We start from the raw sequence: 14784 nt of genomic DNA, 5'->3' as shown, positions 1-14784 counted from the left end.
ATAACCTGTAAATTCATGGCCCCACTTAACATCCACTAGATAGGAGATCAACCTTCGTCCGTGTAAGGTGACATGGAATGTTTGCTGATTAGTACCAACTTTTCTGTGCGCCTCTGTGCCTGGATGTTTTACTTACTTTGAAAGCATGTGTCCCTGATCACTTGTCAGAATGCAGGAGGAACTGATTTCCCAGACCCAAGACGGTGCTGCAGTTTGATCAGACAAAGTGTGTTACTTCATTTGAAGTGAGATATTTCACAGCACATTGCATGAAGAGCTTCGAAGTTACTGCAGATTGGCAGATCATAAGCTGATGAAAAGCAAAATACAAGTAGTTCTTCTGAAACGTGATGGTTTTGTCTCATGCAACCCCATATTATAGAAAAATCGCACTTTTTACAAACAGCACTTGAAGAGTTGGCAATGTAATCACATTACAGCCTGCACATGTTTGAAAAGTTCACGTTTTAGAAACAGTGTCCCAAATTTGTCAATCGTGTCATAGCAAATTCGCTAAATGAAACGCATGTTAGAACATAGAATAGTTCAGCACAGTACAGGCTTTTTGACCCTCTGTGCCAGCCTTTTAACCTACTTTAAGATCAGATTAACATACATATCCTTCATTGTACTATCTTCATGTGCCTTGCCAAGAGTCACTTAAATGTCCCTTATGTATTTGACTGTTCTACCACTGCTGGCAATGCATTCCTACACACACCCACCAATCTGTGTAAAGAACCTATCTCTGACATCTCTCCTAAACCTTCCTCCAATCACCTTAAAATGATGCCCCCTCATGATAGACGTTTCTACCTTGGGTAAAATGTCTCTGGCTATCCACTGTATCTATGCCTCTCAACATCCTGTACACTTCAATCAAATCACCACTCATCTTTCTTCACTCCACTGAGAAAAGCCCTAGCTCACTCAACCTTTCTTCTTAAGACATGCCCTCCAGTCCAGGCAGCATCCTGGTAAATCTCCACTGCACCCTTTCTAAAGTTTCCACATCCTTTCTATAATGAAGTGACTAGAACTGAACGCAATATGCCAAGTGTGGTCTGACCAGGACTCTACAGAGCTGCAGGATGACCTCGTGGCTCTTAACCTCAATCCCCTGTGTTATAGTAGAAAGACCTGAACATGCAGTCTCAGCTAATGGGCAAATGCTGTAAAGATTTGGGTCAAACAGTATTGGAATTTCGAAAGGGAGAGGAAAAACCCTTGATGTTGAAGGTCCATAATCTTCAATCAGAACAATGAAAACTTCAGGAATTTAGTAGGTTTTGAACATGTACTGAGTAATGAAAAAACTGAGAGGCTGATTATGCAATCTGGTTGAAGATAGGAGAGGTTAGATATCACAATCTTCTTTGGCCTTGCATAATTAATTTTAATTGGACGAACAAAGGAATATAAGATAAGTGTGGGTGTAAATGGAGATAAAATGGGGATGCAGTGGCCCAGGAGTATAATTACTGGATTGTTAATCCAGATCCCCAGATAACATTCTGGGGTCCTGGGTTTGATTCTTACCATGGCAGATGGTGGATTGTGAATTCAATAAATATCTGGAATGAAGAATCCAGTGATGTCCATGAAACCCTTGTTGATTGTCAGAAAAAACATCTAGTTCACTAATGTCCTTTAGGGAAGGAAACTGCTATCCAGCCTAAATGTGACTCCAGACCCACAACAATGTGGTGACTCTTAACTACTCTCTGGGCAAGTAGGGATGGACGATAAATCCTGGCCTAACCAGTGACTTCCTCATCCCGTAAACAAAGGAAAACAAACAGGATAATGATCAGTAGCTACGCTCCAAGAAAGGTCAAGTTTTGAACTGAAATTTTTAACGAAGAAACTTGATCTTTTCCCAATTTGAGGTGAGGGGGACAGAGCTGGGGATGGCTAGTGAAGTAGTAGAAAGCCACATTGGAATGGCTCCCTTGCTGCAGGAGTGTGATCCCAGTGGTGCGCTAGAGACTGGATCAGCAGCCAAGTGAACCGAGGTGGGAAGCTGATCCACATAAATTCGAAGTGGCTGTAATGTGTTGCTGCAATCCTTTGGCAGCCTGGAGCACGACGCGTGTTTAAGGCTCATTATCACAGTCATTGTCAGAGAAGGGGCCTCCTGTAGCAACCTTCTGGAGGGCTTTGCTCTCTGGGTGTGGTCTATGCCTCAGCCATCACAAATTGTCAATCGCATGTAACTGTGCTAAGGGCACTTCCCTACCTGCCTTTACAGCATCTACCCTCTCGTAAACAGAGTTGACAGACCACTCCTGTGGAGAAATGGTAAGCTGGTTCTGTTCCCAGCAAGTCCAGGCATTCACTTTATCACAACGTTGCTGCCTCGAGACTGACAGTAAAATATGTTGCTGTGTGCCTGGATAGCTGTCAAGTCCCTAACTGAAATATGAGGTCCTGTTCCTTCAACATCTTTGGAGCCATAACATTTTCTGGGCTTTGTGCTTTTGAGATTTTATTTGGGCAGGACTCTTTTTTTTTTTTCTTTTTCATTTACTTATTTTGGAATTGTCAGATGAATACTCTATTTGAACCTTTGTATGAAAGTCCTGTTTGGAACAAGTTTTTTTTAAGAACATTTCATTTATACATTGTCCATCTCAATAATGGCCCACCCTCTGCTACACCCTGAGAAAATAAACCTGCCAGTAACTATACAAAAGCATTTTGTTCCTTTTTCCAACCTCTTGGTTTTATTTGTTTAGATATTGTCTAGTGAAGGTGATTTATAAAGATGCAACATTTACTTAGGGGAGTGGCTGTTATTGCAAAATTCCACGGTTCAGGATATATCTGAAAATTTTGCAGCTGTTGATTTTCAATTTTGATTATTATTTTGTTAAAGAATTCTAAGTGAGTCACATTATTGAGATAACATGATTGCAAAGTGCAAAAAAAAAATTATTCTTGAAGCTTGTGCTTTGTGTTGGGCTTGACTTATTGGTTTTTAAAACTTCTTCAAAAAAAAGGATTTTAGAAAAATCGCTGTTGAAATTGTATTGTGTCACTATAGTCTTATCAGACCATAGCGGCTGCTCTTTCATTCGAGAGAAGCTGCCGCTTTGGTGGTGATTTAGCCTGAGGGCCACCAGACATAAGGTGAAGGAAGAGGTTGAGAGGGGGAGTCCTTCATGGTAATCTCAAACTGGTGATGGGAATTGAACCACGCTGTTGGCATCGCACTGCTCTGTAAACCAACAATCCGGACAACTGAGCTAAACTGATTCCCACTGGTGGAAACAACCGGTCCATCATATGCTGTGTTGGACATGGCACCATAAAGGTATGAACCCACTGCTTGCTGGTGGAGTGAGGAATTTTCCTTCATGTTAAACTCAACAACTGTAATTTCAGGAAGATGCTGCAGTAATTTATTTCGTGTACTGCAGAATATAAATTCTGTTCTCCAAGAAACTGTTTAAGGATGCGCACTGTGGAAATGAGCCAAATGTTATGCTCTGAGTTGTGCCTGGCAGTCTTACCAGTTGGATTCGCCACTTGGTTTTGCTGATTGATGTTTAATGTCACTGTTCACAATTCAATGTTTTCTTTCAAAAAAATCCATTCTGCACACAAGGAAACTGAAAACACCTAGCATTTGCCAATAATGAATGTAATCATGTGTCGCAGCTGACTGACAAATAGGTCAATGTTTCACCTCCAATATTGCAGTCACTTATCACAGAAAATTGTCCCGATATCCATAACTAGCATTTTACTAAGTGTATTACTTTATTTAAGAGGGCATTGGATAGGTATATGGAGGATAGTGGGTTAGTGTAGTTTAGGTGGGCTTGGATCGGCGCAACATCGAGGGGCCCAAGGGCCTGTACTGCGCTGTATTCTTCTATGTTCTATGTTCTATGTTCTATGTTCTATGTTCTATGTTCTATGAATTAGAGTACAAACCAACAGGTTTCTGGTGCATACCTTCAGACAAGGATTCAAATTCTGCTTTTTGGCAATTGGGCTGAAAAATTGCATCGGGTTATGCTTTAGTACTGCTCCATCCATTTGGCAGGAGCACGGTATATGATTGGCATGTCTTACCTGGGAAGTCAGCTCTTATGCATTGGTAGTATCTCTACCCCTGGTCCAGAAGTCATAGGTTTAAATTCCACCTGCTCCGGAAGTGCTTCTGAACAGCTTGATTGAATATGTTTTTAACATTGTGCTGATGTTGGAACTTAGTTTGGACTGATAGAAATTGCAGACGTTGGGCAGTGTTATCTCAATGTGTTCATTAACCAGAGACTGGACATTGCAGCCACCAGAAACCAATAAGATATTGCCTTGCCCAAGACTGACCAGGAACCTTTGTCAGCATATGAACCTTTTGCGTCAGAAAAGCACATGTTTATGACTGCAAAATGACAGCAAAGCTCTGATTATTATAGAGACTAAAATCAAAAAAAGGTTTGGATTTTGAGTTACGTTTATGTACATGAAACCACTTGAGTGAAGTACCTTCAGAAGGTACAAAGGTGTGTTTGTTCTCAGGAGTGGGTAAAGGAAGTGAAACTATCCAACTGAATTAAGTTGAGTCTGAGGTGTGCTGTTGCCTCATCGTGTATAGATGGAAGATGGTGTTGAAGCAGATCTTTAAGTTGTCAGTATTTTATTCCTCTGTTGGTTTAATAAAAAAAAGGTAAGTGCCTTTGTGATTCATTTTGCAGTCAGCATAGTTGAATCAATATTTAAATGTAATGACATGCTCCCCTCGAACTATAGATTAAATAATGTAGCCATTTCATTCCTCTGTTACTTCAGCTAATATTGTTTACTGTGTTATCACAAATCTAAGTGCAAATATGGTAGGGGTTCATTCACTCCTTTGAGGGATTGCTCAGGGAACTGTGTTTTAATGTTTACTTAAAATACTTGGATTCCACATTGAATTTTGAGCACTGAGTTTCACTTTGTATTCATACTGTTTCCTGTTGAGTGTTAGCTAATTTTTAACTCACACTCGCTCACACTCGCTCACACTCGCTCACACTCGCTCACACTCGCTCACGCTCGCTCTCTCACACTCGCTCTCTCACGCTCGCTCTCTCACGCTCGCTCTCTCACGCTCGCTCGCTCACGCTCGCTCGCTCACGCTCGCTCGCTCACACTCGCTCGCTCACACTCGCTCTCTCACACTCGCTCTCTCACTCTGTCTCTCACACACATAAACTTCAGCCATGTTGTGTTGTCTTCAGTAAATACTTTCCCATTTTACTTCACACTACTCCAGACTTCAAAGCTTGTGTCGTTACTTCCTGCTGTTACAGGGAGTCAGTTAGTTCAGTTTATGGTGTAAAGTGCAAGTTCAATCCCTGTACCGGCTGAGGTGAAGCCCCACCTCCTCAACCCCTGTACCTCGCCTGAGATATGGTGATTTGTTGACTACACCACCACCAGTAACCTCTGTCTAATGAGAGAGTGGCCTGTGGTCTGCTAGGATGATGATGGTGACTTTAACTTTGCCCACTGTTAACAAACTTGTAAGGTAGTCATTCCAAATATAGTGGTGGACCCCAAAATCAAAACACTATACAGTGAAATGCCCACCCAGCAGGCTATTTCATGGTAATTTCAATTCCTAAGAAAATATTTTGAAATAAAGCTTCAGTCTTAATTGAACTTTCTTTTTGTTATATGTGCTACAAAACTGAGTCTGGACCTTCGAGTCAGCACCTTTGTCAGCACCGTCCTTTAAGTGTAGGGATCCACAGGTAGGGAGGGAAATCCACTTGCTAGTTGTTCTAGACCTAGTCTGTATTGAAGAAGTAGTTCATTGCATTTTAGCAGCTGGGTATGGGTTACATTTATGAAATAAATTCAATATTAAAAACTAAAGTTTGATCTCATTCCTCTGAGATTTGAAGCTATTTTACCCACCGTTCTACATGAAATCACCAAATTTGGTGTACGTATATTATTTATGTTCATTTTTATGCAATTTTTACTCTGAACTTTGGCATGTTTGAATGATTAAAAATAGATTTTATCTTGTTTCTCTACCTGTCCTCAAATTTAGTGTTGTTACATCCTGGCTGCTTGAGTCCTTGCCTGGCTGTCTCCATTATTTAAAAAAAGTATTCTGAACATTTTTGTTGTGCTTAGTGGACATGGTATTTTTAAATATGTGAAGAAATGTGGAAAATAAAAGCTATGTGGAACAGAGGAGCTAATAAGTCGAAAAATACCTGAAATCTAAACTACTACTGCACTCGGTAAAAGGAAAAGGACAGACCAAATGAGCTTTTTTTTTTGTGTGTGTTTGAGAGGCAGGGTGTGGAAGTTAATCATAGGCTGAGCCTTGATCAAAAGTGTTCTGACAGACACAATGACCCCAGGAGGAGCATTATGTTTAAGCAGAAGTTAATGAGGTCGGTATTAGTTCCAGCACTTCTGGAAGAGATCCTAAACTCAAGTAAATATCAGATGTTGAGTGGTAATTGTGACCTCCGTGAAGGACAGACAGTCTCTTGGGGCAGAAACAGTTTGAAATATTTTTGAACTGCCTTTTCTGGAGGAGTGAGCTTGATTTCTGACACCACCGCATGAAGATTTGAAAGCTCCCTGGTTAATCGAGCTTCCAAAACTCCCAAGCGTAGAAAGCCCACTTAGAAAGATTACTACTTGAGTGAACTAAGGAGGTGACCCTGAACAGGTTTCAGAAAAGCCACCATGGAGTCGACATCGGTGCCTGTAAAGCACTTAATGCTGTTATTCAGAAACAAAAATACATATTGCTGGAAAAGCTCAGCAGGTCTGGCAGCATCTGTGGAGAGAAATCAGACTCAAGTAGCCCTTCCTCACGGTTGTCGTGAAAGCTATTTAAGTAATCCGGCAAGTTTTGTTAATTGTGTTTATTTATCTCTTAAACATCTTTGTACGTCTGCCATTTGCATGAATGGTGGCTGAAAACAAAAAGTTTCAGTTTTAAAGCTAAGATATTCATCAGTTTACCTTGTTTAATTTTCTTTGTGCTGAAGTGTATCTTATAACTTAAGTTTTTTTTTGAGATCCAAAATTGGTGTCTGGAATTAATTGTCCACCCAGTCTGTGACTGGTAATTCAAAAATCTGATTGGAGAAGGCCATTTGGATACAGAACTGGCTCAAAGGTAGAAGACAGAGGATAAGGTGGAGGGTTGTTTTTTAGACTGGAGGCCTGTGACCAGTGGAGTGCCACAAGGATCGGTGCTGAGTCCTCTACTTTTTGTCATTTACATAAATGATTTGGATGCAAGGTACAGTTAGTAAGTTTGCAGATGACACCAAAATTGGAGATGTCGTGGATAGCGAAGAGGGTTCCTGAAGAAGGGCTTATGCCCGAAATGTCGATTCTCCTGTTCCTTGGATCTGCCTGACCTGCTGCGCTTTTCCAGCAACACATTTTCAGCGGAGGTCATGTTGCGGCTGTACAGGACATTGGTTAGGCCACTGTTGGAATATTGCGTGCAATTCTGGTCTCCTTTCTATCTGAAAGATGTTGTGAAACTTGAAAGGGTTCAGAAAAGATTTACAAGGGTGTTGCCAGGATTGGAGGATTTGAACTACAGGGAGAGGCTGAACAGGCTGGCCTGTTTTCCCTGGAGCATCGAAGGGTGAGGGGTCACCTTTATAGAGGTTTACAAAATCATGAGGGGCATGGATAGGATAAATGGACCAAGTCTTTTCCCTGGGGTTGGGGAGACCAGAACAGGAGGGCATTGATTTAGGTTGAGAGGGGAAAGGTATAAAAGAGACCTAAGGGGCAATGTTTTCACGCAGGGGGTGGTACGTATATGGAATGAGCTGCCAGAGGATGTGGTGGAGGCTGGTACAATTGCAACATTTTAAGAGGCATTTGGATGGGTGTATGAATAGGAAGGGTTTGGAGGGATATGCGCAGGTGAGACTAGGTTGGGTTGGGATATCTGGTCGGCATGGACATGTTGGACCATGTTGTACACCTCTATGACTCTATGACTGGCTGGGTGCTGGCAGGTGAGACTAGGTTGGGTTGGGATATCTGGTTGGCATGGACATGTTGGACCATGTTGTACACCTCTATGACTCTATGACTGGAGTAACTATTAAACATTTTAATTTTACTGTGTTGCGAATACAGGGATAGGCTGATTTGGTTTGGGTATCTGTTTCTGTGTTGTAACAGCATCATTCTATTTCCATATTTGTATCTATCAATATTGCTTTTAATGTTTCAAAGAATAGTAATAAGAACAGAAAGCAGAGGCTAGCCACAAGAGGATTGTGCATACAAACAAATTCACCCTTCTATTTTTAAATAGATTCTTATCTTTGTTTAATTTCAAGCATTTATAATACATTTTTGGAAGCATGCAGCTGACCTAAAACACTTTCAAAGTGAGAGATTATATTCTGAAGGATGTCGTCTGATCTTTTGACTTTTCAAGTGCTGACACCTCTGTATTTGAAGCACTTTTCTTTTGTGTTTCTCTATCCAGTCTGACTATAGCACACTGTTCAACCCATGCACTTGGTGTCCTGCAGTAAATTTGACCAAGTCATTCATTGCCATTGTCAGTGCTAAGAAACCTATTACTTACGATAATAAACTCTATTTGAATAGATTGTGATTGTGAGAGATGATGACTGAGCACTATTGCCATGACTATTATGAGCCTGAAAAGAATGTGATACGGAGTGTCAGCCATTTTTTTTCATCAGGTGGAAACATCACTCAACTAGAGCTATTTCAGAAGGCCTATGTTCAAGTCCCACTGGCTTTGGAGGTGTGTTCATAATACATCTAAATAGGCTTATTAAAAATACCTAATAAATATCAGAGAATATAAGATAGAACTCGGAAGGCTGGTAAATTCATATCCAGCATGCTTGTTCACCTCGAGCTTGAATTCATGGACCACTGATGTAAAAGTATGTGTTTTTAGATAAAATTCAATTGACAAACAGATGACAGCAAGAAAAAAAATTGTTTCACACTGCTTCAAGTTAAACTAAATTAACTACTACTACTAGGAGAATTTCTGTACTGCAGCATCAGATTAAATGGAAAGAGTAAACCAAATATCTAGAGCTCTGTTAGAACATGGCTGGTTCAAACCCAACCCCATCGACATGAGCATGTAATCATACAGTCCTCGTACCATAACTGGAATTGTAAGAACGTAAGAGGTCATTCAGTCTATCAAAGCTGCCCCACGATTCAACAAGATCATGGCTAATGTGTTCCAACCATCTACAATATATCCCCGATCCTCTTGTATTGCTTTCGTCTGCACGCTGCCCCGCAGAAATTTTCTGAGGGTATGGCGTCTGGTTCCTGAGACTGAATCTGGAGTATTTGACACCATATTGGTCACCATACTTAAAGAAAAATATGAATTCATTAGAAGCTGCTCGGAGAAGTATTGCGAGACTATCACCCGGCATGAGTGCTTGCTTTATGAGGAAAGGAGAAAAAGGCTAGGCTTGTATCCTCTGGAGTTGAGAAGAATGAGGTGACTTAATCGAAACATAGCAGCTCCTGAGGGGACTTGGCCATAAGAATGTGGAAAGGATGTCTCAGCTTGTGGAAGAATCTGGATCAAGGGATAATCGTTTTAAAAATAAGGGATTGCCAATTTAAAACAGGGTGAATAAAATTGGAGAGTTGAGTGTCTTGGGAATTCCGTTCCTAAATAAAAGACAGTGGATGCAGAGTGTAAACTTGAAGTTAAAATTAGATCAGCCGTGGCAGAGCAGGCTCAAAAGCGCTGAATGGCCTACTCATGCTCCTTTTTCATGTGCCTGAGAGGCAGCTCTGCTTAATTCATGCAGAAATTCCTTTCTCCCAAGTCTTTTTTTAAAAAAAACTTTGCAAACCAATATTGCTTTTATTGACAGCAGCCAGGGAATATATGTGAAAACGCCATTTTGTTTTGCTGGTTTTATTATCTAAGAGTATCAATTCTCAGGTTTTTTTGAGGGGAAACTTCATGTATGTATGAGATACTGGACTTAAAGTGGAAAATTCAATATAAAGGAATTAAACCTGAGAAAGCTTTGGAGCAAATGGGCTGAGGTTGCTGAAAAAAAACCCCAAATGAGAGACTTTGTGAGGCCATCATCTTGCAAAATATTTATTATGATGACTGTATTCCTCAGACATTTGGCACAAGGGCAGAATGTGAATAGGGGACTTGGTCTCCAAGGGTTGTGCAATGGTACTGATACGATCAGGTGTTGGTTTAAAGGGAGAAAGGTGAGGCAGCATGGCTGTAATGCTTAGGAGTATTATACGTCAGACAGATGAGGTTAAGGACATGGACTGATGCATGGAATTGAGGTCATCTCCATGATACAGATGTAATTAAGGGAGTGGCAGGACTGGCATCTCCAGGGTGTCTAGATCTTTGGGCAAGATGTGTGTGCATAACTGAGAAGCTGGTGTCGCATTAAGACATAAGTTACTGTACTAAGGAGGGATGATCTTCAAATGAAACTTTATGGGTAGACTTTAGGAATAAAATTCTGGATTAGCAGTGCTGGAAGAGCACAGCAGTTCAGGCAGCATCCAAGGAGTAGCAAAATCAACGTTTTGGGCAAAAGCTGATTCCTGATGAAGGGCTTTTGCCCGAAACATCGATTTCGCTGCTCCTTGGATGCTGCCTGAACTGCTGTGCTCTTCCAGCACCACTAATCCAGAATCTGGTTTCCAGCATCTGTAGTCATTGTTTTTACCTACCTTTAGGAATAAAATGGTAACAGTTCATACTGCTGGTAGTGCATTAAAAAGCACCCCCTCCACCAAACTGTCAGCAGGCAATAGAGGAGCAGATTGTGTATACAATTTACTGAGGTGTGTAAAACAATATTAGAGTAGTTATTTCAGGGGATGTCAACTTTCCCAATATTAATTGGGTTAGTCATAGTTATAGTTCCCTATAAACCCTAATGGGGTTCATAGGGAACCAATTTCGTACAATGTATTTGATAGAGCTTTGTGGCAGCATATAGAGGATCCGTCAGAGGATCAAAACGACCAACATGGTATTGGGAGAGCATTTTCTTGACAGTGACTACAACAGTGTGTGCATTTAAGTTGCCTTATGGAAAAGGAACAAAATGGTCTGCCAAAAGGGATTTGGAGTGGAGGAAGACAGATTTTATTAAATTAAGGTGGGATATGGCCCAAGTAAACAAGGGAAGTGGCAGCAGAACAGTAGGGGCATTCAAAAACAAAATGGGAAGAGTACAGGCCGAGCATGTACCGTTAAGGGTGAAATGTAGGGCCAATAAATCTAGAGAACCCTGGACGTCCAGGAACATTCAGGACTGGTTAAGAAGGGAAAAGAAAGAGGCTTTTAATAAGTACAAAGGAAACAAGTCAACCAAGTCCTTTGTGGAGTGTAGAAAGTGCAGGGGTAACTGAAGAAAGCAATGAGGAAAGGAAAGGGGAACAAGAGCAGGAAAGATACTCTACAAATACATGAAGGGAGGAGGGTAACCAGGGAAAGAGTAAGGCCAATTGAGGAACAAGGAGGCAATCTGTGCATGGAGCCAGAGGGCATCGATAGGGTGTTTAATGATTACTTCATGTCTGTCTTCACTTGAGAGGAGGAGGATGAAGGTACAGAATTTGGGAAGAGAGACTGAGCAGATTGACATAAGGAGTGAGGAGGTGTTGGAGTTTGGCAGGCTGAAAGTGTACAGATCCCCAGATCCTGACGAATTGTATCCATGTACTGATGCAGAAGAATATTATACGACTGAACTTTTTAATTTTGTTCTGGCCACTGAGGAAGTGTCAGACAATTGGAGGAGAGTTAATGTGGTTCCAGTTTTCAAGAAGTGTGTTAGAGGTAGACCAGGAAATTCTAGACCAGTGAGCCTGACATCAGTGGAATGGAAATTATTGGATTTCCACGAAGCCTTTGACAAGGTCCCACGTAGGAGAACGATAAAGAAGGTAAGACTATATAGAATCCAGGGAAACATGATAAGATGGATCCAAAATTGATATAGTGGTAAGAAGTAGAGAGTGGTAGTAGAAGGTTTTGTCTGACTGGAAACTGGTGTTCAGTGGCACACTGCAAGGATCAGTGCTAGGTCTCTTTTATTGTTTATGACATTGATGCTGGGGAGGCATGAGTGATAAGTTTGCAGATAATGCAAACATTAACTGGATAGTTTGACGGAAGAAAGTCTGAGCTTACAGAAGATATAGATGCTGGGTCAGATGGGTTGGTTAGCAGTAGGTGGAATCTAACTCTGGAAGAGGTGATGTGATGCACTTTGCTATAGGTAATAAGTCAAAGGAGTACTCAGTAGATGGCAGGACACTTGGAAGCTCAGAGGAACAGAGGGATCTTGGGGTGCTTATTCAGATTCCTAAAGGCAGCAGTTTGGTTAATATGGTAGTTCAGCAGACGTACAGGATACTTTTATTTGTCGAGGTATTGGTTATAAGAGCAGGGAGATTATGTTGGAGCTGTGCAGAACTTTGGTTATACCACAGCTGGGGTATTGTGTGTGATTCTGTCACTACACTACAGGGATGATCTGTTTGTACTAATGGGTGCAAAAAATATTCACCAAAATGTTGTGATGGAGCAATTTAACTATGAAGAAAAGCTGGATAAGTATAGGCTGTTTTCTTTGGAGCTGAGAAGGTTAAGGGGGGACCTGACAGACGAGTACAAGGGAGTGAGGGGCATGGACAGAATGGCTAGAAAGCAGCTTCGTTCAAGGGTCAGTAATGATGGGCATAATTACAAGGTGAAAAACAGGAGATTTAGAGGAAATCTTTTTCATCCAGAGGCTGGTGGGAATCTAGAATGTACTATCTGGGAGGGTAGTTGAGGCAAGAAACCTCATGTTTTTGATCACTGCACATTACGTCAGTGTGTATTTGATTTTAATTTATTTTCTGTTTCTGACTGATAATGTTTTTCAAATTGTTAACTTGTAACCCTATTTTCCAGCACTTGGCCCATAGCCTTGGACACCTTGGTACCCAAAAGTGTACAACTAAATACTAGAATGTTCGGAGGGTTTCTACCTCTATCCCTCTTTCCAGGTAGTGAATTCCTGGTACCCAATATTCTGTGGTTGAGAAGTTTTTTTCCCCCACATTTCCTCGAAACCTTCTGCTGGTGACCATAAATCCATGCCCTGGCCATTGATCCCTCCATCAAAGAGAGAAGTTTCTTCCTATCCAACCTCATAATTTGGTATATCTTAACCATGTTCTCCTGCCAGCTGACCCCACAACCTCTTCTTCTGCTCCGCTCTCAGGAAAATACCCCCAGTCTGCCCAATCTCTTTTCATGACTAAAACTTTCCAGCCCAGGCAACATCCTTGTGAATCCCCTCCCTGCTGCCACCTCTGAAACCACTGCATTACTGCTATAACAAGGAAGGGCAGACCGGACCCACCAGGCCGCCGTCACTTCAGTTGCCACCCGATGCAGTCACATTGCCACCATAGTCATGAGGAATGAACCACCAGACTCATTGCTGATGAAGCCTTCGATCAAGCTGTGGCCCCTATGGCCATGAGGATCCACCAAGTTGTCGCCCGTGCAGCCCTCACAGCTGCCTGCCTCCTCCACAGCCACAGAAAAGAAGGAAAGGTGAAATGAAGAAACAAAAAAACTGAAGAATTAAAAAAGTGGCCAGGGGAGCAGGAGCATAAAAGCACAGAGCCTGAACATTTCCGATCTCGCCGCTGCCATGTTTTATGTTGCAGCATTCTTGAATTTGGTTTGAGTCTTTGTCCTCAATAGCCTTCTGCAAGCAAAATGATTGTTGTAAGGTTGGTTTGCCATTCTTGAATTTTTAAACCGGTTGTCATCAACTCGTGAGTTCACAGAAGGGCTCCGTCTTGAAGAAACCTGTGCACAAGTAGCTAGTACAATGATGTGTTCATGCTCCAGCAATTCCTTTATTAGTGAGAGTTGTGAACTTGTCATTCTCTGATTTTTGACAAGTGTTTTTCATTAAAATTCTACATATGAAGTAACAGGATATGTTTTGTGCCCAGTGATTTGGCTGCATCCACCATTAGCAAATTGCCTTAATAATTTAAAGAAATTAGTTTTATCTCTCCCCACTTTTTTGCATTTTGTTTATTCATCCTGAGCATCACTGGGAAAGGTAGGGATGGGCAATGAATGCTAATTGCCCTTGAACTCATTGCCTTGCAAGGTAATATCAGAATGCACTTGAGTCAGCTATACAGGGTATTATTGAGAATCTGGAGTTGTCTGTAAACCAGAGTGGGTAAACATGGTGGAGTTCTTTTCTTGAAAATGGAGTGATGGTGGTGTTGAGATGTTACTGCATTAGTAATAATGAGGCAAATGCTCTGAGACATGAGTTCAAATCCAACTGTGATAATTAGAGGAGATGAAATTTCATCACTCTTTAGATTAGATTCCCTACAGTGTGGAAACAGGCCTTTCAGCCCAACAAGTCCACCCCGCCCTCCAAAGAGTAACCCACCCAGATCTGTTTCCCTCTCACAAATGCTTCTAACACAATGGGCAATTTAGCATGGCCAATTCACCTGACCTGCACATCTTTGGATTGTGGGAGGAAACCAGAGCACTCTGAGGAAACCCACGCAGACACTGAGAGAATGTGCAAACTCCACACACACAGTTGCCAAGGCTGGAATTGAACCTGGGTCCCTGGTGCTGGGAGGCAGCAGTGCTAACCGCTCAGAGGCCAGTCTGAGTAATGGGGACATCATTCATTGTTTGAATGACTCCAGTATTTATTCATA

At 41.6% G+C, this 14784-nt stretch overlaps 1 protein-coding gene across 5 annotated transcripts in view; it reads left to right on the top strand.

Annotated features, from left to right (window-relative positions):
• The window catches only part of atp8b1 (ATPase phospholipid transporting 8B1), a 142041-nt gene that overhangs the window by 52610 nt on the left and 74647 nt on the right, over positions 1-14784 (top strand). Inside the window, exons 1-2 of one of the 5 annotated variants that reach the window (XM_043676380.1) lie at positions 4622-4681; positions 8721-8785. The exons of 2 other annotated variants lie outside the window; for them this stretch is intronic. The gene's annotated coding sequence lies outside the window, so the exon portion shown is untranslated. Of the gene's footprint in view, positions 1-4591; positions 4682-8720; positions 8786-14784 lie in introns of those variants that run through there. 2 more of the 5 variants (XM_043676452.1, XM_043676537.1) reach the window with 2 other exon arrangements.

This window comes from Chiloscyllium plagiosum, chromosome 1, assembly GCF_004010195.1.
Source record: "Chiloscyllium plagiosum isolate BGI_BamShark_2017 chromosome 1, ASM401019v2, whole genome shotgun sequence".
Classification (NCBI taxonomy): domain Eukaryota; kingdom Metazoa; phylum Chordata; class Chondrichthyes; order Orectolobiformes; family Hemiscylliidae; genus Chiloscyllium; species Chiloscyllium plagiosum.
This window is presented reverse-complemented; position numbering and strand designations above follow the sequence as displayed.